The sequence below is a fragment of the Melitaea cinxia genome, chromosome 21, assembly GCF_905220565.1.
Source record: "Melitaea cinxia chromosome 21, ilMelCinx1.1, whole genome shotgun sequence".
Taxonomy (NCBI): domain Eukaryota; kingdom Metazoa; phylum Arthropoda; class Insecta; order Lepidoptera; family Nymphalidae; genus Melitaea; species Melitaea cinxia.
The window spans coordinates 5,559,785-5,586,817 of NC_059414.1; the positions used below are offsets into that span (position 1 = coordinate 5,559,785).

General features: G+C 31.8%; 1 long non-coding RNA gene across 1 annotated transcript in view; it reads right to left on the bottom strand.

Annotated features, from left to right (window-relative positions):
* Window positions 1-3,347: 3,347 nt before the first annotated feature.
* The window catches only part of LOC123664028, a 30,970-nt gene continuing 7,284 nt past the window's right edge, over window positions 3,348-27,033 (bottom strand). The window contains exon 2 of the long non-coding RNA XR_006744741.1: window positions 3,348-3,447. This is a non-coding gene — a long non-coding RNA (uncharacterized LOC123664028). The remainder of the gene's footprint in view (window positions 3,448-27,033) is intronic.

The window sequence follows — 27,033 nt, forward strand, 5'->3', positions numbered from 1 at the left end:
ACCGGCCGGGGATTCAATCATAGGGGAGGGATCCGGTTTAGATCCAGAAATATAAAATATACGGGATAAAGTTTGTTACGTAGGTGTTAGTGTACGGTTTCTTAGCGAAATGAGCTTTTATTATTACTTTATATAAATTTCTTTGAGCTCCCACATATCAATTAGCATTATTAAAATTGTGAAAGATTTTAATTTGTCAAACGCGGCTAATACTTACGTAATAATAGGTAATTTTCCTTGTTCATAATTTTTTTTTCGTTATTTTTAGAATTTTATCCTTTATACTGTCCTTATTTTTAATATACATAGGTAGGTTGATATATTTATTCAAATTTTAGTTAAGCTAAGTTTGATTATTAATATTATCTCAACTTTACACTTTATATAAATTTGATTGATGACATTTTTAAATTAATTTTATTATTAACAAGTAGTATCTTTACTGTTAATTTTTTATGCGAAGTAATTTTAATTATACTTGCTACACGGCATTAATATATTGTGGAATGTTGTGTACCCCGTGATGGGATACATATTAGATAATAATGTAATAGTGAATTATATATAATGTTCCATATGTATTTTGTGGATGTACCTATAAAATAAAATAAAAAAATAGATAAATAAATAATTATGTAGTGAAATTTAAGTAAATAACAGAAATAGATAACTTATACATAGATAAACAAATAATAACTATATAAAAAAATAATATATATATATATATATATATATATATATATATATACAATATATATAAGAAAAAAAAAATTCCTTACCAACAGTAACATAGGTTAAGTGTACATTGTAAGTAGAACATAAGTGTACATATATGGTAACTAGGAAATAAGTGTACATATATGATAACTAGGCAAATAAGTGTAAATATAGACATAGATAAGAAAAATAATAATGTTAGAAATTAGAAAGCAATTATGTGTATACTTCTGCATAAACAGTATTTAGTAAGGAAAAAAAAAAAAAAAAACCGTCGGCGTCGGACCACGTCCTAGTTTTACTAGGCAGTCACAGGACTGTCGATCTGTAGTATAATAAGTAGAAAAATCGCCTGTAGTATTATAATGCATGCATGATAAACAAAGGCACGGGCATTTTGAGCCCGTGGATCAAAATTTATAAATAAAAAAAAATATACATAGGTAATGTATATAATTTAATAAATATTTTTTTAACTCGAGTTTTACCTACTTTTACTATCTACCTGACATAATATAGAAAAAAAAACAGTTTACTGACACTCTAAATTCAAATGAACAAAATAATAAGCCAACAAAATAAAAAATAAAATCCAATAAACAATTGTTGAATGAATGCGTTGGCCAGCACTTTGTAACGGACGGTCTCGGGGAACAACACATGCTATTTATTTAAGTCCGAGAGAAGCGCAGACAATAAATATTTTACTTTTGAATTTTGCTCTATAGAACGTTTCGATCTTGATGTTTGCTTTTGCCCCGCACGATAGATTTCAATTTGTTGTATTTGATTTTCGTTATATGTTTTGTAAGCGGAAACAGGCTATCTCGCTACGAGTGCCGCGTTCAGTGCAAATTTAATAGAAACATGTACATATTTTTAATACATACGATAGTTATTATTTACACTAACCTTGAAATATAATACACGTTTTCCCTTTCTACTGTATCAACTGTCCACTTCCGTATGTTTTATTTATTTTTACAGTTATTTACTTTGGAGTATTTTATTGTTTTATTATGCTACTGTTTGTATTACAACGAACTAGTTTTATTTCCTTATGTAAACTCGTTGTAATATTTATTTATTTTTTCATTTTTATATAACTAGGTCAGCAAACAAGCGTACGGCTCACCTGATGGTAAGCGATCGCCGATTACCGTAGTTTGTAAACGTCTGCAACACTAAAAACATCACGAGTGCGTTGCCCACCCTATCCCTACTCCCCCAAGTGTTTTGGTCGTCTTACTCACCAACAGGAACACTGCTTAAAAACATTATTATTTAGCCGCGATCTTCAGTAACGTCGAGGCACTACCCCAGTCTGGCTGCTCCATATTTTAAACAGGAAATTTCCTGCTGTGCCATACCTCAGTTATATATTATCAAGAAATGGAATAGAATTATGGACTTATTATTATTTTTAATCATTCTAGAATACTTTTAGTTTTCTAGATAACTACTATGTCTAGTGTAATTTGTATAAGGGTTTGTCTATAACATTTATCATAAATATCCTCGTTGTCGGTCAGTTACGGGTCTCTGTAAAGAACTCACTATAGACGGCGCCACGGTTCGCTTAAACCGAAAGTAAAAATCATCATATCAAAAGTTTCGCTCTAGCGGGTATATCGTTCCATAGCTTAATTGGCTAGAGCGTCGACACGGTATGTCGAAGACGCGGGTTCGAATCCCGCTGGAGCGGTCAATTTTTGATATGATATTCAAAAATGTTTATAAATATCCTCATTATTCCTTCCTCATTATTCTACAATGGAAGACTAATTTGAACTCGTCTTAATTAATATTAAATCATATAATATTCGACTTTAAATATAAAATGTTGGTTAATACAAATTCTGTTACCGCAGTTTACAACAACATAAATATAAGCTTGTAATAAAAATTTAACAGTATCAAAACATCGCATTGAAAATATAAATCAAGCAATTACCAAGAAAGCTGATATTTTGACATGAACCAACCGATTATTATTAAGTTACAGAAATTTTCGTTTCTTATACAAATGACTCTTACGAGAGAAATTTCTAGATCTATTTCATAAAGGATATGAAATTCCACTTTCAAGTATTTCTCGTGATATATGAATATCAGAAACCGTATCGTGTTTTATTCTATCCTAAAACCTATCTGTCTGTTACTGCATGTTAACTTTCCACAGTTAGGCTCAGCTTGAACTTCTTATTGCAGAGTGAAGCAATGTGACGGATTAAGTTGTAAATTTTCTCCTACGTAAAAGAGGCTTCTGCTCAGCAGTGGGATATTAATGTTGTTTCAGAGCCGTATGTCATATTCGAAATTTAATTTGTCACCGTTCCCAATCAAAACTATCTATTAGCAAACTTATGCTAAGTTATACACCTATAAGTGTTATAACACATTACTTGAGACAGAGAAACAGAAAAGACAAGTAAACTTTAAAGCGAAGTGGGACGTGTAATGAATTTCAATTCTTGAAATGTCACTAAGGATGAGCAGTCTCTTTACCCTGGCACGGTTACTGCCAGTAACTTACTGCTTGTATCTACAGCGCGTAGTACTATACCTCGACCAACCAATGCTAAATTTGGTCTTGAAAATGTTTTTATTTTAATAACAAAAACAATACGAATAAGGCAAGTATGTATTTTAAAAACAAGTAACGAATATGTGTTGTTGAGTGGTTATAACTTCTCTTATTCCTTGACTGCTGACTCTTTTGATTTATACCTGTAACAAAAAAAAATTATGGGTAAATATCATTTCATATTTGTATACCTGTAACACATTTATAATGACAACAAAAAAGTGCAAAAATATACTATTTTCATACAAACGAATTATTTTGAAACATTGTTGGTAAAAGCACAGTTAATTGATTACTTTTATCACAATATCATGGAATATAAACATTTTGTATATTAACAAAAATCTGACATACGACTGTATCGTATTTTAAAAATATTTCGAATTCTCTTCGTCTGATTTAATTTCCGCTGCAGTCATGAGGCCAAAAACGTTCAGAATATTATTACGTAACTCGATATTTCAATACCAAAAATAATTAAAGTATTAAAACTCCTAATAACTTTTCGAGTAGGAGATTGGAGGTAAGTATCTTCCAAAAAGTCAATGGCCGCCTTCAAAAGGCTATCAGTAATCAAACATAAGGGGAGTAAATTTGATATTAATTGACGAAGCGACGATAAACGATTCAATGAAGACGGGCAGCAATAAAATTAAACCTCAACTTTCCCGTCTCAAATTGAATCGGAAATAACAGATTTTTTTCGGAGTGAAGAGAATTTGATTTATCCAGTTTAACTACCGTTGATTAATTACAAGACCTTATTTAGATTTTATGAACATTTGTGAATTGCATAAAAAGTAACACTATATAACTACTTTGTAAGAATTATTTTTTGCACACTTTTCTTTTATAACCTTAAATAAGAGCTTACTTGCTTTTATAGGCTATATAGGATAGGTATATTAGCCTCAAATTTTCGACTAAAATATAGATAACGAAAAAAAATAATCTAAATGAACGTTTCTACCAGTAAGCACACTTTTCATACTAAAAACAACCCGATATGTCAAAGTTAGTTGATAATAACAACGCGTAAATCTATTCAATTGACTGCTATCGTACAAGAGGCCGAAGTAATGAGTAGCAACGACGTGAAAAGGTATGGGGTGCTAAATGAAATTACAGTGATTTACACCGGCGTTCATCGACCCAGAATATAATATTTGCAATCGCTATTTGAATCGCATTTCTGTTTTGAAGAATTTACTTAAGAGAAAATAAGTAATAAATATGCTTAACTCTCTGTATATTACGTCGTCTGTTCCTAAGGTAAGTAACCCAATGTGTATTTAGGTAACAGCTAGTTGATGTAGGTACTTTCTTTTCATATCAAATGTACATTTTTAAATGAGATAATCGATATAAACATAATCGATATAATCGTAACGTATTACACCCGCAGCAACACACACACACGCACAGAGAGGAAATCGGACCCACTTCCCCCGAAGAAGAAAGCAGGATCAACAGACAACGTCAACGGGCTAGTCTTATCTTCTTTAAGATTTGATATTAAAGAAGATTTGGGAGTCGTTATAGCGAAGTAGGTCATTGTATATCAGTAAACTAGACTTAGCAATCCATTTAAAAAGTTCGAAGTCCCTCATCGACGTTTAACTCTACCCGCTCATTAAAGTTTACGAAATCTGTCGCAACGCTCTTGATGGCTTACGCAGAACGGAACATCAAAGCCGCTTAAAGTGGTTGGAACTTTATTTTCAAGGTTTAGTAAGTTCCACTTCGTGTATGTTTCGTAGTCTCACAATTAAATATTTAAATAACCCTGCCACTTAAAATAATTTAAATTTAACAGAAATATACTTTTTACTTTAAGTTTTAATATATGAAAGTGGATGTTTACAGCAGCCTAAATAAACTTTTTTTTTGGAGTGGCACTAGATGCTTCTATGAGGAGCATTGGAAGCGTTTGCATAATACGAGGCAAATGTGGAATACGAAATTTAGCGTAACTTTCCGAGGACCCTTTATTGAAAGCGTTCCGGCGATGTTTGACGGGATTCAAAATTGGTTACATGAGGTCTCACGTCTTCGCAATTTACCACCAAAAGTAGAAATATGATTACGCGCAGTGATTTATCCTTATTAGAATTCATGGAAGATAGAACGATCTAAATGCAAATAGGTGTAAACAAACGTTGCATAATTCTGGCGTATGCTGTTTATAATGAAACGTGGACTATTGTTATTTGTATTGAATTAATTCTAGTAAATTACATTCAGCTAGTAGAAATTCCGGCACAGAAAGGTCTCGAAAAATATTTGCAATTAAAATACTTCCAGTACTAAATGAACAGAATTCTTCGGATTTAACTGAACTTTGTAATATGAAGGCATTGTTTTGAATATAAAATTAGCAATATATATCAATAGTATTTACATTTGGATTTAGTACACTAAAATAATACGTACATTAATTTTAGTTTTTTAACAATGTGCTTTTTATTCAAATACGTACATCAGTGCGTAAACTATTTAGAAAATGTTAAAACATATTTTAATTAGAAACGAAGAGTTTAAAACAAACATTTACATTATCAAAAATTTTATTCCAAATTAAACTGACCGTCAGAAGATGACAACTTTTATAAGAGAACCAATTATTTTTTTGCACGAATGCATTTACTCTACAGTTGGTTGGACGTGACGGCCATTTGTTTTTGTCAGATATTAAATTTTTATGTTATGATTCTGTTTACTCTTATACGACTCTTTTTTTTATTTAGTATTAAGCTTTATTGCACACACAAAAAAGAAGATACATTTTAGAACGATTAGACAAAAACAAACAATGTATGCAAAGGCGGGCTTATCGCTTATAGCGATCTCTTCCAGGCAAACTTTACTCTTAGTTATACTTGGACGAGATGAGACGAGATGCGTTGAATATTTTGAACTGTCAATAGTTTTCTGGTTATCGACATAAAGCGGTTGTTTTTAAGTTGTATTAGAACCCAATATACTATAAAAAAAAATTAAGTGCGTACAAAGTACATATCAGAAGAAGAAGTCAGAAGTGAAACTTCTTTGATAAACTAATAAAAAAATACTAATTGAGAAAAAACAAAAAGTCAACGTCATGTGTTCCAGGCGGTCCCATCCAAGTACTGACCGCGGCCGACTTAACCGACGTTGCTTAACTTCGGTGATCGGACGAGAATATACGCGTCTATAGACGTTTAAAATTCGTGACGCCGTGACTCGTTTGATCCGTAAAAATTTTACCTTCCATGCGCATAACACTTCAATAATACGCATTTGTTTGTCATCAATGAATTTGAATGAACCATTTCTGTAACACATATAACAAAACTTATCACGTCAGTATCGTGTCAGTTGGTTTATTGAAGCACGTGTGAAGCGTTAGTTCAAAAAATTTGAGTCGACGTCACCACGGGAGGTCACTAGAGCGTTCATTGGAACTGACGTTGTTTTATTTTTTAATAATTTTTACTTTAAATACAATACTATTTTTATACATATTTCAAAGTATTATTTCCATGAAGAATGTGTTGCGGGAAAATTTTTATAACTTTGTTGATAGTTGCGAATTCCCTGTGAAACAGTTTTGATATATACAGAATAAATCAAAGTTGCAACAAAAATTTTAAAATAAGGTATACTTACTGAATTGATATTAAAATACGCTCTTAATATTTAGTATCCTATAATTATTTATATTTAATATTTAGCGTCATATACAAAAATTATGATAACATTACAATAGCAAATTAGGAGTATTCAAAATTCTTTATTCAAATAATAAAAAAGGACGATATGAAACAAGATTTTCTTCGTATAAAAAAAAGTAATTAAAATACATTATGTTCTTTCTTAATAAGAATTTTCCTATGTTTTACTAATTAACAAGTGATAAAGATTTACTAAGGACAGGGAACCAAGCTACGCCGGAAAGAAAGCCTCCACGGTTGACACGCTAAGCGTAGAAAATGCATTAGCTGTTATTCCTTTTCTTTCTTTAAAGAAACGAAAATTTTCTTTTTATTGGCCATTGTTTGCTTTAAAAATACGAGTACATAACCTAAATTGTTTTTAACGCTATACATCCGTATAATAAACTTGTGTTTCATGAAACCTTTTGTAGTTTCTTTTTTTGAACTCGATACGCAGTTATACATTTGCATAGGAAAACAGGAGTTGAAATAATTATTGACATATATTTGTTTAAGAACGAAATTTTGATGTGATTTGATTTTTTGTCAATATTCACATGTTTAGAAGCTAATCAAAATATTTTATTAAACAGTAAGTACTTACATTTGAAACTACAATCTTCTAAATAGATTGTTGTACTTACAGTACTTTAATCTTAAATTAATATAAAAATTAAAGATAACGCGATTGGTGTGTGAACATTTGGTTTTATTAATTTTACAGGCATTTATAAATCAGTCGTTTTGTCTATCACGCTTGCGATTTGCAAAAAAGTTATAGTTATAAAAGTTTTAATGAATAGTAAAATTTGATGAAAGCTGTAACGCAATAAATTTCAAAATGTAAGCTTATGTCTTACTTATTGGCAAAATTAACCGCATTGCGTCGTTAAACTTTTAATAGACCATTATCGCTGAAAACTAAATAACAAAACTTGAACTAACCTAAAATAATGCGTCCATTGAAAAAATAAAGCAAAAATACATATTAGATAATTCTTCCCTAACTTAACAGTTGCATAATTGTGAAGCTTAATTTAAAAAACATGGCCAAATGTCGACCAAAAAATATAGGGCTACTTATAATAAATTAGCTAACAATGTAACCGTCAAAAATCGGATTTAGTGGGGTGCTCGACACAATCATGGTTCATTAAACTATAACGAAATCCGTGAACCGTTCGATTGAGTGACATATTTTTTCGGACCCCCCGATAAATTGGCAACTAGACTTCCCCTAATTCATCCGTTGATGCTTCCCGGGGTGTAGGCTAATAAATGGAGAATAAAAATGCAAACGATTCAAATAAACAGTAGAATGACTTTGAATAGTAAGTAAATTCGAAACAGGTGCATCCGAGGGGTTCTAACCGGTTCGAGGGAGACAATAAAACATTGACGGAAGAGTACGTCATGAATTTGTAATAAAGTAAATAATACAAAGACGGATACTATCTATACTGATACTTTAGCTTTACTACGCATATTGTAGTGTACATAAACTTGATGCGTTTGGTATTTCTGTATCTGTTAAATTTATATTTAGGTTTTATATGCGAAGAAGCACAGCTATATATACTGGCTGTGCTCGCAACTTCATCCGCATGGAATCGTGACTTTATCATGTGATGCTTTAAATTTGCATAACTTTTTTATTTAAGAACCGATTGACATGAAACAAATCAACAATAACACTTAATGTTAAATAATAACAGACACTAAATAGTTAATAAGCTAATCTTGCCACAATATATTAGTAAAAACCACATCTAAAGCGGATAAGCCGTTTCTGAGATTAGCGTTCACAAACGCACATGCAAACAAAAAAAACAGACTAAAATTCTGACAATCATTGTTTTGTGTGCTATTTGCGTTGATAAAGGTAAATAATATTTTTTCTCAAATATGTTAAATGTAGACAGCGACCCGTTACATTTTTATTATATGAATTGATATACCTATACGAGTATATATATAAACGTATGTGAGTTCCTGTTTAGTTTGTTATCGATAAAAGCCACAAGCCGTGATTCCCCTCATTAAATTTTAAAAACAATCGATTAATTTAGACCAATATTAAATTTATGAATTCATTGTGCGCAACTAGTTTCAAAGTGTTTCTCTGCTAGTTCAGAATTTCGTATGAACCAACTAAGTCTATGCAGCTCGGTTTAAGTTAATCAGTCTCTAGTTTCGGAGTTAAAACCAGCGGGAATTTAACACGGGACCGCGCGATAGGGTTCAATTTAACAACCGCCAGTTTCTGGTGGACGGCGACAAAATGTTAATTGCAGCCATTGAAAGTGGAAACTTTAATAAAACGCTCGATGTGTTCAATCCGCGAATGCCAATTTAACACCTACTGTAAAACAATAGAGCGTATTCTGGCGTGTCGAAAATTGTTTACTGCAAGGTCCTGTTCAACACGACAAAATCTCTAAAGCAAATACTGAAAATCTGTTTCAGACATTTGAAACGATTGCAAATGAATGCCGTACAAGCGATATTATTAAAGCTGATCGTTTTATTTATATAACTTCTGTTTGTGCTGTAGACGCCTAGGGGTTTATTTTAAATAATATAATATGTGTCATTCATAAAACAGTAATAGCAAAGTCGCTTACTTAAACGGAAATGTGTGTCACGAGCTATTATTTGCACACTAATATGCACGAGTGGGCATTTCGTACGTGATGTTTAAAAGTAAGTGATGAAGAGGTTTATTTAACATCGATATGAGTACGTAGATCGATTGTATTTATAGAGATTGTTTTTATAAGAGCATCTGCGAAAGATTGCTAAAGTCACGAACGAGACAGTCAATGAGTAAATATTGCAAATTTCCATTTAATTTATCGAACAAAGACGCTACTTGCTATAGTTACAATTGTGTTCATTCTCAAACAAAACCAAAAAAAACGATTTCAGTTTACATAGACAAGTAGTAAAAGGAGAACATATAATCGTAGTCGATTAAATAAGCACTATTAGAGTTAAGTCAAGAATAGCTGGTGAGATCCAGCTTGATTTTAAATAGGACCGCATGAGAGCCAAATTTCGAATACAAAAAGTATAATCAAAATATGTACACCCCAGTATGTTCTGAAGTAGCACATGTAGGAAATACAGTCGAATCAAAAACCTCCTCCATTTTTTGAAGTCAGTTAAAAAGTATCATAAGTAAATTTAAGAGTATGAAAATAGAATTTTATTTATCCTGCTTGATGTTACGTTTAATGAACTAGATATACCCTATTTACGTGTACATATGTTTAGTATTGGGGTCATGGAGAAGTAAATTAGGCGTGAAAACAATCTCAACGATGAAATTCTAAACTGGGATCTATAAAATAGAGATTTTATAGTCGACAAAAACCGTTTAAAAACTTCACTTTCAACGCGCTTCCTTTATGCCTTATCCTTGATTATACGAAGTTTAATTTATGAAGTGATCAGTGAACTGTTTCAACCGATTCGATTCCCGGTCGTAATAAAAACTCTATATCTTTTCAAAGAAGACTCGAGATCCCGCGCGGCTTCGCCCATTTATATGATTTTTATTTGGTTAAAATTTTTTTTTTTTTTTTTTAATTTTTTTATTTCAGTACCAAAGAGTTATTTCTACACATAGTGATTTATATCCCCCTCAAATATTTTTTTTAGTTGTAAACGGATACCGAGTTCATGACGTATTAATATTATCAACATAAAAGCATAATCAAATAAATTTTGGACTTACTTCGCTTCTATGTATCGGTACACATACAGTTTCATATTTTAAAGAAACCGGCTTCTGTTGTAAGAACTAATTGGATAGCACATTATAAACAATTATCATTAACAAATACTCTAAAGTAATGAACCAATTTTAGCATCAAATTATGAGTAAATAGATAATAATTAGTCTAGCAAAGATTTAAGAGAAGATTGACAATTAAGAGATGATTGATGTGATAACGAGTGAATGGATGAGGTATTGACAATCATATCATATATATTATTCTACATTTTATAATATAGAAACTTTAACGATTTTTCTTCAAATTATTTTAAATTAGACTATGGCAATTTTCATACTAATATATCTACCGATATGTTACAGTTTGTTTATGTTTGATATATTAATATATCTATTCGAGCTAAGATTACTACTAATTCATTTTAACAAACGAATCGTATTTATTAGTCGATGAAAAGCTTGCCATTGATACTAGACAAAGATTGTCTGATAATATAATTTTTGAGCAAATTTTATTTGCGGTTGCAAAGGGTTACGTACTACAGTTATAGTAACTGTACGTAGTCTTCTGGGTGTCTTTTCACCAAGTGAGTATGCTAATGTCAAGGGAGTATGCTAACTCTGACTCAACCGTCTGTCTTTTATCTTTTTGACCAAAACATATTTGTCTCATGTAAAGCCACAACTTCAACAACACGGCTCGTGTAGCCGTTTATAATAATTATTAAAATCAGATTTTTCTTTTAAGATGCAATGAAATTAAACTACGAATATAATCGATAACACACAATACACAAATAATTGTGTTTGCAGACAAACGAAAAAAAAACCGACTTCAATTACATCGACAAGTAATACAACGTATATCGACGATAAAATAGTCAAGTAACTACGCGTTATCAAAGATTACTCAAAAAGTAGTAATCAGATCTCGATGAAATTTATATGTGACCACATGATAAACATCAGCTTTCGATTAAATTAAAAATTATCAAATTCGGTATACCCAGTAAAAAGTTATTGCGGATTTTCGAGAGTTTCCCTCGATTTATCTGGGTTTCCATCATCAGATCCTGGTTTTTTTATCATGATACCAAACTAGGGATATCCCCTTTCCAACAAAAAAAGAATTATCAAAATCGGTACATCCAGTATAAAGTTATGCGGTATAATACAACGTAGATCGACGAAAAAAGCGTCAAGTAAAAACGCATTATTAGATATAACTCAAAAAGTAGTTGTTAGATCTCAAATAAATTTAAATGGGACCAATTGACACACACCACCTTTAGATTAAAAAAAATATCGAAATATTCAACCCAGTCAAAAGCTCTAAATTAACATATTATTGTTATTTGTCTAAATCGGTCCACCCGGTCAAAAGTTCTGATGTAACATACATAAAAAAAAAATACAGTCGAATTGAGAACCTCCTCCTTTTTTGGAAGTCGGTTAATAAAACGCGCAAAACCTGACAAACATCTGTAGTCAATTCAAATGTGTACCAGTATAATATGCTGGGATCGAGCCCGCAACCCAGCGCAATCGCCATAAACCAGGGATGAGACCGTTGAGCCAACATCATAACCAACAACAATTCTAAGGCGTACTAAAATGTAAAGCGGATGACGTAACGCAACTCGTTAACAATATCAAAGCAAAAATCATAATTCATCATTGACTTCAATCACTTTGATTCGTTTAAACGCAATTTCACTCGGCTCCGTAATGTACGTTGAGGGAGTACTCGTGTATTTTAGCCGGGTTTACACTAAGCCTAATTAGCTTTAACAAACGCAGCCTGTTTGCACAGCGTCGTGTTAACGCGCTGCGATCATTCGCGAAACGGCCCGATTACAGTTTGCATGACAACGTCGAATATTCCGTTGCGGGGCGAGATTTCGCTCGTGATATCTTGTATTTATGAAAGAGTACGTTTAAAGTCATAAATGGATTAAAATTTACATGCATTGTAAAATTACAAAGTATTAGAATCATTATAGGATCGAATTACGTATATTGTCACGGTTCATATATGTATAAATATAAATTTTTCAAAACTTATTAAAACTTAGGGATGAGATTTAAATTTAATACATATTTTTTTATGTTTATTGATTTCTATCATTGTCAGTTGCTCCCTTTTTGAAGCTATGGATACTTAGAAAAAGTCTAAAGATTACTAACGTAACGGGCATAGCATGGAAGATATTTTACATAGATACCCTACGATGCTAAGGTGATGAATATATTACACGCATACAATAAAGTACTGAAGACTTAATAAAAAATCATTTAAATAAGGCTAAACTCGTAACGGGCCGCAAATTAAATATTCTTAAAATGTATTCTTCAGAAAACACAAACACCTTACGTTTTAAGCAGCAAACAGTAAAGATATTCACTGCACCCGACCCATAAGCACGTACCTTATCCATAATATTTATTTATATGCTAAACTTTTGCATCTCACGTTTCACCCGCGGATAGAGCTTGGGAAGCTTCAATGAATATCTTACACGTAGCAGGTTGATAGTTAGCTTGAAAACGCGTTTAGAATTCACGCTGCATCCTCAACTAATCAGGTTACCCACTCGATAAAAAGATACATTTGTCTAGACAAGGAAACAAATGAAAATAATTTATTTTGTTTCTTTCATTCAAAAGATGTTTTCTACAAGCTTTAAGATCTATGGTAACTTTAAAAGTGACGAACTTTCATACTAACTTTTATTCTTATTTAACTCTCTTAGGAAATGAATATTCAAAAATCTCATCTACGCTGTATAATAAACTTTTGTATAATTTTACGCTTAAAGACTGTGCAATTTCAACTTTATATTGTGTATCATTCAGCACTTGAAGTTTTGTTACGTATCCTTGAGTATAAATAATTATTCATAACTATAATAAATTATATAACTATAATTTTTTACATACAATAAAAATTTAAATGGTAAAAACATATACTTACTAATAGGTAATTCCGGTGAGTATATGTCAGGTCGACACAGATTCTTAGCAATCTCATATAGTAAGTATTATAAAAATTAGGTATAACTAAAAACCAAATAAAGCTACTGCCATACTGCGACTTCTTATTAATGAAGGCTAGATCCTTGAAACGCGAGACGTAAGATAATAAAAATATTAAGATTAATGTAGACTTCCAAATTACATACCCAAGGGATGACAACGTAGCCTTATTACTAAATTCCATTGTCCACCACATAAGGACTCTCTTTGTAACAATTCTTTAATAGACTAATACGACAAAATTTCTCATAAATCAGACAGGGACATCTTCCATATCAGTAGGTACTTTCAGGCATTTTATTAGACTTTATAGGCTTAGTTAAAGAAAATATTAGGCGCGTTTATAAATAATATCAAGTAACAAAGTTTTTCTAGTTAAATAAGTAACAACAAGAAAGTTTATAGAATATAAATAACTCAATATAAGAAAAGATCATATATGTGCAAAACAATTGTAAGTATATAACAGAGAAAGAAGTTTCTTAGAAACCTACGTTTAGAGCAAAACTAAGAACTTAAGCAGATCAAAGTGCTTCCATGCGATAATTTCCTGTACTTATAACGACTGTCGATAAACAACATAATAATTTTTATTTTCATTTCTTAAAATTTGTATTTGGACTGAATTTTTTTATAACAATGAAGTGAAATTAAATAGAGCAATCGCTATTATTCGATAACATAATAATAACATATATAAACGTCTACTTAAAATATTGATCACAAGTTTGGAACTAAATATGGAAGATTTTAATAAAGATCTACATAAAAGTCATACATTATAATGTATATCACCACCAGTTAAAATCTGAGCTGACAACATTGACTTTTTTATGTATAGATTCGAAGCGCTCTTCTTTGTCTATAAAGGAAAAACACATCGACATTTTCAGGTTTCGGAAGAAATTCTGACATGAACATTAATTGGGTTGTCTGTCACTTACAGTGGATTAGTGTGGCAAATTTATTTTCAAACCTTTGCACAAGGAAGGAACATTTACAGGTTTTTTAAAATACAGTACTAGGATATATTTATTTTATTTATAGTGAAGCGTGAATATTTTTAGCTTTATCTCCCTGTCACGTCGATGATTTGTAGCACACGGGTTTAGAAGTTTGATATTCTAAAACGATACGCTGTCGGCGGAGCAAAATGGATCACGCGTTGAATTACTTCCACACCTGACAGATAAGTTACGATCTCGAAGTTATATTACACATTAAGCAGCCTTCGACACGAGAAGCAAAGGAATCTTAGTTTCTGAATAATTAATATTCTAAGCGAAGCCTGACTAAATTTGTAGTAGGTAGATCAGATTTCAATCCTCATTCAAAGGCAATCATAAAACTAGAACTAACAAATGATTCATTCGAACAACTCAAACAAAATTCAGCGTTTGGTTACATATAACGAAAACCGATAATTCTCACTTTCATTCTGTTCCAAAGTGAATGGGAACCGTTCAAAGATTACCATTAAACCCGTCAGGATTGCATCCGAATGCAAACACGTCGCAGATTGCGTTAGAGCGAGCGCATGTGGCAGGATCGCGGAATCGCGAATGGAGCCCAATCCGGGACTCAATACAGACTCCATTGAGCAATTCATTCCAATCGAGTCGGCTTTCGATGTGACAAATTCCACGATTGGCAACCTTAATTCTAATTTAGTAAAAGCTAAATATTTTTAGGAACGTTACACGTTTCGGGAATCTTGAAGAAGCGAATGTTGATTATGTAAATTTTACAATCTTTTTTGTTTTACCTCAAATGTTCTTGGTTTTTATTATTATCTTATATGTACAAGATTAATTATGATACGCCGTAACCACGCTTAAATTCTATCATTGTGTTGGTACGTTGTGAGAAGACAGTGATATTATTTTATCATTTGCATTACTTTGTTGATTGTTATCTGTAAGTGTAATAGGATTACAATTCTGAATTTACGATGTAGATGAAGCAAACTACTTGAATAAACACAAACACGTATAAAACCAACATAGATTTAAATCTCAGTTCCAATATACAGTTAATAAACAACCGAAGAAAAAGTACTCTCACAAACGTATAAAATTGTGCAACATACGATGTCGTGAAACTTGAATAAGGCGGACATACGATTCAATCGAGATGTGCAAGCCGAACAAAACGCGTTCGAACGCTTATTGGATTGTTCTCAGATCGTGTTCACTGCAATTTGCAATCGCATCGCAAGCCAGAATCATCATTTTCAATACCAGCCCGGTTTTCGATGTTTGCATAGTTATCCAAAGTAGAGTCTTTACTAATGGAGACTTTATAATTAACAAACTTATGTTCGACTTCATTCCTTTCCGAGACGTGTTTATGTGTTTAACGCTGATTGTCAGTGAGTTGAATTGAGTCGTAAAAAATAATTACCACACTTAATCACGAGTTGCTTCCTTTAATATTTTGCCTACAAATGTTAGTCTTTTGTCTTCTTAATGGCCCATTTTCCAGTAATCTCTGCTTTATTACCCCATTAGCATCTTTTCTAAAGCTTACTTTAAAATATATACTGGTGGACACTCAAGAAGGTATTAAATTGGAATTAAAGAAGTAAGGTATAATGAACTTAGTACTAATTATCGAACACAAATCGATCAAAACTCGTAAACATTAGAAACGTTAGCTAGTTTTTTCAAGCATGTGATTAGTGTAATCGACCATTATTAATCAATAAAAGTAACATTTTTTGTTAAATTCTGAATTATATAAATGAAAAGACCAACTGTTTATGTATTTTCTAAGTTCATTTATATCTATTTCTATTTACAAAACGGAACACAATTTACATTTAACCTCAAAACGGTCCAGCAAACATGTAAAACAATCGATGACAAAGTTCACAAACTGAGCATCGTGTACGTTTCTCACTTGGAAATAGCCCGAAGTGTTTGGCAAATATCGAACTTGTTTGCCAAGATTGGCAAGTTCGCTAACTTATCCAAATTCGTCATTGGACACGCTAACTTTCTGACCCGGCAAGTCAACGATTTAATTATCTCGGTACCCGCTCTGAATCGCAAATTACCACAAAATATTGTGCCAGTTTCTGCCCGCTAAAAGTTCTTAAATTATTTAATGTATTTCGTTATTTCGCATATATCGTGTTTAATTTGCATCAGTGATTTTTGAAGAAAGCGTAATTTTATATTTTCGACATCAATGAACACATTATAATTTCCTTTTGATTTCATATGTAGGTTACACCTATTAACAAAAACTATACGCCCCATATTGTTTTACCTTTATTAAAAACTGTTAGATCAATTAAATGCTTATTGTAATAATAATAATAATAATAATAAATAATAATAAATGCTTATTGCTATAAATCCAAAACCTAAACTTTCTTTAATAAAAGAAGTAACTAAATGAAGGTGAAAATTAATTCATATAAGATAAAATACCTTGATAACAAAATTTGAACAAACTTTTTAACAACATTAGTATAAAATATTGTAGGTATAAATTTTTACTTTTTATTGTATACAAGTTACATAAAGGGTAATGGCGGTGAACATTAAAATCATGGGTTATTTCCTACTAATATTCTTGATGTTATCAAGCATTAATATCTAAAAGCTAATATTGAAATTTGGTCAAAGTAAGGAAGCATATTTAAAAATTTATTGACAAAATCATACTTAAAACTAGGGACCCGCCGCGGCGTCGCACGGGTGCATGTCTGGTACTAAATATAAAATATAAAATAAATATTTGCAATGTAAGCGCAAAAAAATGTGTTTAATTACAACATCACATTAGAAACCTCTAAAACTATCAGTGTTCCTCTACTATGTTATGCATGTATTATACATATACACCTTCTTTTGGAATTTCTCTATTTACTAAAGAAAACCTCATCAAAATCCGTTGCGTAGTTTTAAAGACCTAAGCATACAGACAGCGGGAAGCGACTTTGTTTTATGCTATGTAATGATATGAATTGTCACAAAAAAGATATTCTCTAAATGAAATCCATCTACGGTTAAAAATAAAGAAAAATTCTCTCCCCATCTATTTCTCTAACAAACAAAAATAACTAAAGATTTATCAAGACTCCTATTTTGGAAATTTAGAAAAGGATGAGAAGTTTATAATCACAACTAAAACCTAATAAAGTAATATCCTAAACTAAAATGTGCCAAATGGAGTTAAAACAAGTAAAATGTCTATATTCAAAAGATTAAGACGCTAAAAGGATATTCAAGACATTTTATCGTATTTACTCAAAATATTGCTAATCTAAAAAAGGTTACATTTAAAATATAAACAACTAAATATCTGAGTATCTAATACGATTGCGAATATCTAACCTCTTTCTTACAAAATAAATAATCATAACGTTTTCTAATAGATAATTACTTTTTATAATTGGTTCGGATTCTGACATCAAACGCGATCAGACACAATCCACATTTACAAATGTACCTAGTGTAGATTTAGTCTGGCAAGTTCCCACAATTTATGACCAAAAAATAATGAAACGGTAAAAGAAAGTCGAACTTGAAAAAGACATAATTCTCTTCGATATGGTTAAGGTGATAAGATAACAAGAATTTTTTTGTAAAAATGTTTTGGCCGAAAGTTTTTAAAAGAGGAAAGCAACCGACAGGGCTCAAACATACATAAATTACTATGAGTGTTCCATTCAAGGATACGATAAGGTGCCCTCCGAACACGGAATTGACACCAAACTTAATAAAGAATTGGTTTTATTGGATATCTTTGATTATTGTCTAACGTAGACGTCGAAACGTCTTTGTTATGAAGGTTAGGGTAACTTATATTCAGTACAGTACAATGTTTTTTATCAACTTACTAAGAAATAGAATGATCTATGTTCGGTCGCAAATAAAATTATGTGTTTTTTTACACCGTTGTCTTCACCAGTAGTGATTTCTGTGAATTAATAATCTCTTTTGTCCAAGAGTTCAGAGGTTAGGTACTTCAGAGGCAGTCCTATGGTTATAACAAATTAGTGTGTAGGTAGTGAAATTACAATTTTTAACTATTTTCATCTACTACTTTTCTACTTTCTCTGTTAAATTAAATACTTACAAAGCGAGAGAACTGTAGAATATCTACAAATAGATTAAACTGTGGAATATCACGATAGTAAACATTCATACATCTAAATATTAAATGCATACACAATAATATATTCTGGCCAACAGGCCAAAGGATTATATATTTATACTATTTACACAGACCAATTTCTTTCAGGTTTAAAAAAAAAAATTACAATACACAAGTGTGTGAAATAATAAAAAAATATTGTTTTATAAAAGCGACGGGGTAAAGATATAATCTATATTCTTGCGGCGACTTAAGAAATTATAGTAATTGTAAGTAAAACTCGCGAGGCAAATTACACTTGGCAAGAAGTATGGAGCCGTCATAGCGGTGAAATTATTTCTATACAAATCGCAGGGCGCAGGAACACGAGGGTACAAAGAAACAAATGTTATGGAATGGATATGAAATAAACTTACCGGAGATTTTAATAAATTTAACGCAAAATAAATAATGATATGATAACGATTAAGTGGTAATTGGTAAATATATGAACGGATATAATACAATTCCATGTCAGTTGTAATGAAAATAATTAACTGACTATTTATTATAAATTGTGGTTTTGCTGGAGAATTGTTAATGTACATTTATTTAAATGTGGTTTAATTAAAATAAGCCTACGGATGCAAAAAAATATATAAAATAGTTGACGTACATATAGCATATTATATAACATACTTTCAATTTTGACGTTTAATCACATATTACCAAGAGTTAATCAAAAGTTATTATTAATATTTTAAAGAATTTTTTCTTCAAAGAATGTTGAAATCAGATACATATATTTGAATACTATATAAGCTGTAATAGCAATTGTTGGAAACGACTAAGAATATTTTTATTTCTCTAGACTACGCTCAGGTACATCTAGCGATTCTGTTTCCGTTCCGCGGCCTAGTAGCATTTGTTACCCGCACACTACATATTGTATGTGGTTGAATAATAGCCCACAACACACTTGGGGATGAATTTCATTATGCCTTTATGTTTGAGAGTGGGGAATTTCTTTCGACGCTCCTGTTTTTATTGCCATTCTTCTGATTCGTTTTGAATTAGGAAGGCCGCTTTTGTTATGTTTGACTATTAATAGAAATCACTAAATAGATCGTGGTCGATTATTTAGTATTCATGAGGTATTCGTATTTTTTTTCTTTATCTTGAGGAAGTACTTAATGTTCCAAAGGGCCTCTATGTATGTAGGCAAAAGCAGGTATATTGAAATCTTTAAATTTCATCGCGTGTCTTACAGTAGTGGTCAGCTGCAGGAAATTAACATGTTTTGATATTGTACGATAAATGTAACGTATGAATAACTTTACCAACTCGTAAATCCTAAAATTATTATTAAATAAAATGAATAAAAAAGTAAATGAAACATTTTGTAATGGAACGTTCCTTAGTAACATTTACTAAGCTCCTGACGTTTATATTTTTATAAGTTAAGAAATAAGTTAACAAAAAGTTACTTTAATAGGCTGATGAATTAATACATGAAAGTAAGGATGACTATCATAAAAAATATTTATTAAACAATATACTTTTATGATCTAACTGAACAACAATAGGTCACTGCGGAATGTTATCAAAGTTGAAGTGTACATCATAAATTACCTGTAAGCGTTAGGATGGAACGCTTCTCTTGAATGAAACAGCACAAAAGACGACGCAAGTCACGGATGGGAACATTAGTCATTCGAAGGTAACACGTCATATTTTCGTAAGGGTCAATGTGCAAACTTGCATGGAACTCATGAACCCTTAAGCGTTTCTGGATTCTATAAGTTATTATTAACTTTTATAATGCTAATTTGTCGTATAAGCTTATTGTGTATCACACAGGAATAGTTTAATTACATAACACTTTTGCTAATGATTTGCAATAAATTTAAAAATTATAGCTTGTATATTAAGATAAATTATACAATTTAATGATTAATTGTATTAAACATTAAAATGATAAGTATGACATATTTAGCTTAATATCTAAGATTTTTATTTTTGTGTTACCCACATTAGGAATTCTAAACATTTTTGAATATCATATCAAAAATTGACCGCTCCTTTTGACCTTTCGCTTAAACCGAAATTAAAAATTATCATATCGAAAATTTCGCTCGAGCGGGTGCATCGTTCCATAGCTTAATTGGCTAGAGCGCCGACACGGCAAGTCGGAGACGCGGGTTCGAACCCCGCTGGAGCGGTCAATTTTTGTAATGATATTCAAAAATGTTTATATTTAGCTTAAGTTTAAAGTCTAAAAGATATCCGCAATAAATGTTTTTGTAACAAGATAACAAGAATTGTATTTTAAACCGAGCTAATACGCATTTGTAACAACATATAATTAAAGTTTAATAATTTATTCTTTACATCGTGTCTTGCTTGTATTCTAATTTCTTCGAAGCGTTTTTGGACAGTCGACATAACTTTTTTAATAAAGAAAGAAATGAAACCTAATGCCGTACAATAGCAATGAATAAGTAAATTTAGATTAAAAATTAGTGAGCAGTAAAAACAAATTTATGAATAACTTTATGCGCTGAAAATTTTCAAGCTTTTGACTAAAATATTCCAAGCCAGATTTGCCTATAGGCGTTCCTGGCGCCTCAAGAAAATCCTAACAAAATAGTCTTGAGATACTCGGCTTGCACATTCATCGCACATAAATTAGACTCGAAGCTGGCTTTTTGGTTTATTTTGTCGAGTTCGTTGTGACACTTCTGACAAAGGAGTTTTGAATAAAACGTAACTTGTACGGACTACAGACGAGAGTGGCAATGAGTAATACAAACCTGTTTAAATACACTAATTCACAGCGACCGGCTACATCGTTGCGCGCGAAATTGTTTCTTTGTTGCGAATAGGGAAACTCCAATAAGTTGTTACTATTCAAATTAATTAAAACCTGTACAATATTTTTATATGTACCTAGTGCATTTTAAATATTAATATATTTCTTAAATGTAAGCAGTCTAAGTAATTATTGTAAAGCTCCTACGACGCTAAACTTAACACAGTAAGAGAATGTAATAAGTCGGAAGCCAAGGTTTTAATTAGTTCGAAATTTTCACAACGCCCGTCACATAAAATACGTTTAATCAAAGGTTTGAACCCGTATAATAGGTATGCTTAAATTAAATATTTTACTTGTAACGTACTGGTAGAAAAATCGTGAGAACAACCCCCTCTAATTTTCAAATATAAAGATAGCAAAGTAAAAACGAGTCATAATTAGCGAGCTCATATGGTTTTTCAAAAACATGCAATTTTTACGACTTCAGTATACTTACAAAAATTAGGGGTTTTAAGCGAAGCAGTGTAACAAAGTGAAAGCTATCGTAATAAAGAGGCCCGATAGTTTATTTTTATAAGCAACATTACAACCGACCATAATTTTCATGGATCAGTGAACCCTTCATATTGCATACTTTAGCTCATCGACTGTATTTCTCATAAACCACACAATGTCTAGTATCTGTGACCGTACGATCATAAAGTGGAAGTTATGCAAAAAAAATGTAAATTGTAAGCTATTATCAAACTAAACCAGAGCCTTCGTTATTTTTACCAATATATTTGAATAAAATATATGGAGATTAAAACAGAAATTAACATTTACCTCTGAAAGTTATCATGAAAAATATCAGCGTCTTATACTCTGTTCGTTCAGACAAGGAACAGATTTCCATATTTATAAAAACAGTAAGGATAACGTTTAAACTGAAAGACTAGCTCAAGTAAAGCCCCATTTAAATGAAGATTGCGCCGCTGAAATATTACGAGCGGTAAATTTAAGAATAGAGAAAATAAATTTATGGATCAAAGGCAATATTTCTTAGTTACGTTTAGTGAATTTGCATAAAAACTATATTTAAAACATGTTGTTTTATAATTAAAAACTCGTTTTATATTATGACAGAAGCTTGAGGTTTATAAAGCCAAAAATGTACTAATATCTACTTGTGTAAGAGCAGGTGTTCAAACAACAAATTTTCACATCTAAATAAAAAAACCAAGAAAGTATAAAGCGTTACCGAATTCGATTCATTTTCGTGACATACCTAATACAAGTCATTTAAAACTCTTGGGATAAGTTCTTATGTAATATACTAAAATATTAGTTTACAAAAGTCACAAACCCAAAACAAAATACCAGCCATAAAAACATAAAAAACGAAAGAAATAAAATAAACAAGCCATATAGTCGCAAATAAATGATAAGGTCCAAATATGATGTCAAAATGTGAATAGTTTGGATAGGCTAAGCGGAATCCAGATTCCCTTACAAAATCACACTAACATTATCATATAGAGTAGGACATCACGAAATTCGCAAACTAAGTGCATAAACTGCGAATACTTATCGATTACGACCGTACGCCAAAAGTGGAAGTAAGTTTCCATGTCGACAATTTAGACGCTATTAACTCCTATAAAACCAAGAAAGCACTCAGAGGTAGGCCTCTTGTTCTAATGCTTTTTCCTTCAACTAAAGTGATATAAGAAATAAAGGCATTAAGGTGATGTGGAACCCTTTTATTGTGTTTTATATTCATTGGGTTAGACTGATTTCATTTTGGTTAAAGACTGCCTACTTCGAGAAATTTATAAGTAAATTTGTGATATATAAACCACTATTATTTTTGTGATATTCGATAGCATAATATTCGCGTTAGAAACAATAAAAACACAATATTCACCATCAAGGAAAAAAATATTATAAATTGGAACTGAACTTAAAACATTCTGTAAACTACTGTTTTATTTGGTTGAAGTTCGATCCGCCAAGCTTTTCCAATGTGGATTGACAAAAAAATTACCTAGAAAATGTTACTAATGATTGGTATCGTGCTTTTGGAAATAAGCGGGACCGATGACTTTACGTGCTCTCTGACATGTACTCGAATACAATCGGAATACACACAAGGATAACCCAGACCAGAATATTTATATAAACTTATCATCTTAAAATATTAATTTCGCAAAACTAATATAAAAAAAAATGAAAAACATTCGTGATATTAGGAAGGGCTTCATTTTTTAAAATAAGTTTATGTTTTTTTATTGATTTTTTTAAATAAATTTAATTCACGATTAAATTTAAAAAATATGTTAATATCAAGTGTCATCAACTACAAGATGAATAAATAAACATTTTGTGTAGTAATCGAAATTTTTAACAAGATATACCTATACTTATGTACACACAATAAATAATTACAGGGAGAGCGTGAACTAATAGTAGAACTAAAAGTAGTAATTGGTAAAGTATTATCAAGGCATAAAATGATATTTTAGTAAGCTTTAGTGCCAATGTAATATGCGGTCTTGAGAATAACTTCTTCGCATTTGGCGATAATAAAATAATGTAACGTAGCGTAATAAACTACAATGTAGTTATTTCGCACATCTGTAGCGATTTTATGGCCACAATAGCCTACTTGGCAATCTAATATTACACTATAATCTAAGAAAACGTGGTACATATACGAGTATGTCTGCGGTTCACCGGCTTATATTATACCTACAGTCGTAAATGCAATTTCATTTTTTCTACCTATGAATTTTTACGTTTAGTTCTGTAAATCACTCTTAGAAATATAAAGTAGTCAGTTTAAAAATCACGTTAATTTTAAGAAATTTTTGAAAAAACTAACAACCTTCTGGTTCATTTTGTAGAATTTGTTTTATTTTCATAGATGTTTATTTAAAAAAAAAATTGAACAAAGAAAGCGTGGGATAACTTTTGGGGAAACGTACACGTCTATATGGACAATACAAACATATCTCTTGTGTGGTGAGCTCAAATCCGCGACCGCTAGCGGAACAGACGACTGATATGACGACCACTGCGCCTATACGTTAAGAACATACTTAATATCTCTTATTTATTTATGTAACACTAGCGATCATAAGTGGATATAACAAATTGTATTAATATTTGAATTATTTCTATTTATGTGTGTTAAATTACATAGGAAAGTCTTGGTTTTGGTTAGAAAGCCTGCACATTGCAGGTCATAGGTTACAACGATTCCGGGGCGTGGCATTAACCATCTCATCTGTCTTGTATTAATAAAGGTTACTAACGTTTATATGAACGGTGAAAGCACTCAACCTTATTAGGTCTGAATGAGTTATTTATTTATGTACTACACGGCTGGCTACGGTACTCAAGAATATAGCCAACCCCTCTCTTCCCGTGGGTGTCGTAAGAGGCGACTAAGGGATAACACAGTTCCGCTACCGCCTTGGAACTTAAAAAGCCGACCGGTGGCGGGATAACCATCCAACTGCTGGTTTTGAAATACACAGGCCGAAGATGGCCAGCAGCGTCTTCGGTGGGACAAAGCCAAAGCGGTCATCAACCCGCCTGCCCAGCGTGGTGACTTTGGGCAAAGCACATGAGTTCACGTTATTTTTGGCGTAAACTTGTGGAGGCCTATGTCCAGCAGTGGACTGTATAGGCTGTAATGATGTAATGATGAGTTATTTTGTTGCTTATGATATAAAATAATTACAACAATGCCTTAAACTTAGAGCTCTAGCCGGATGTGAATCGTGTGTCAGAGATCTGGACAGCACAATACGCAAGCACCAAAAAGTCCAAACTACGACGAATATTTATATGTTCTGTAATAATATATCATATGGAGGATCGAACTCGAGAACGCTACCACAGCATCCACTAACGTAATCACTACACAAACGCGTCCTCTAATATTTAAATTATTCATACTAAAGTACTTTGTCATGTTTTAACAAATGACTCAAACAGTTGTCATGTTTTCCTTGTGTCATTGAGCATCGTTATGAAAATTATCAATTAGTTGTTAGCTAAGCTATATACAACCACACACATAGATACATATAATCGCTGACGATAATTACAGTGAATCAAAGTATAAGGAAAATGAAGTAGTATTTACATATTCATAGACGCGTTCCTGTTGTTATATTGTTATATTTCTGTAGTACTTGATATGTTGTATATTGTAGACTTATAATGTACCTATTTTTATTTTATATTTTTATAATATAAAATTATAATAAAGTTATAGGTATTTAAATTCTTATTAATATTCTTTTTTTTATCATCATCATCACTGTCTTAATCCGTCTATTGCAGACGATTTAAACAGTGTCAGAAAGACACTGTGTTGCCTAGAAAACTCTTCAGGAAAACGCAGAGTTGCCTAACCTCTGCGCCACCCTCTCGACCTCATTGGCTAGGCCCACAGGAACGACGAGTCGATACGTGTGGAGCCAGTTCGGCTACAGGAGTCTTTCACATTTTAGAGCTATGCCACGAATGCTTGACGGAGACCCCATTCCGGGTTTCAAATGAAGTTTCTTTCTCCAGGACCCTGACAATTTTGAGCCAGGTTTATCCCTCGATCGCCTTTTACGACACCCACGGAAAGAAAGGGGGTGGTGCTATTCTACTCGGCCGACACCACACGGCATTTTTAGTAGTCACTAGTCAAAATAATGTATCTAATAGTTTACCTAAAAGACTATTATTAGTACTTTTTTTAAAGTAAATAAAAACACTCAAATAGTACATACGTATATAAACTTCAAATGAGTTATTTTGATGACTTTTTCCTTTTTTTTATTTAGGAAAATAGATATAAGTAAGGTTTGAAAAATTTCCGTTTCTTAATGATCAGTTAACGTTTTTATAACGCATCATTATAGATCCTGAAGAATGTCGTGACTTATGTCACTGGACATTCGCTTAACGAGAGGTTGCCGCGCGGCCTCAGGTCATTGCCCCGTCTGACCAGCGCCCGCGCACCTCATAATCGCGCTTTACTATCAAGCGTGTAATGTTACTATAGGTGATTTACATGTAGGTCAATATTACTATACGAAATTGTTTAATATGTTTTTTAATTTACCATGTACTTATAATTCATAATAATGAATGTTGCGTCTATTTCGAAAATAAATACTATCTTAATTACTAACTTAATTGTTTACTCATACTCACTTAATTGTTTTAAGATTTCCGTAATTTTTAAATATCATATCAAAAATTGACCGCTCCAGCGGGATTCGAACCCGCGTCTCCGACTGACCGTGTCGGCGCTCTAGCCAATTAAGCTATGGAACGATGTACCCGCTAGAGCGAAATTTTTGATATG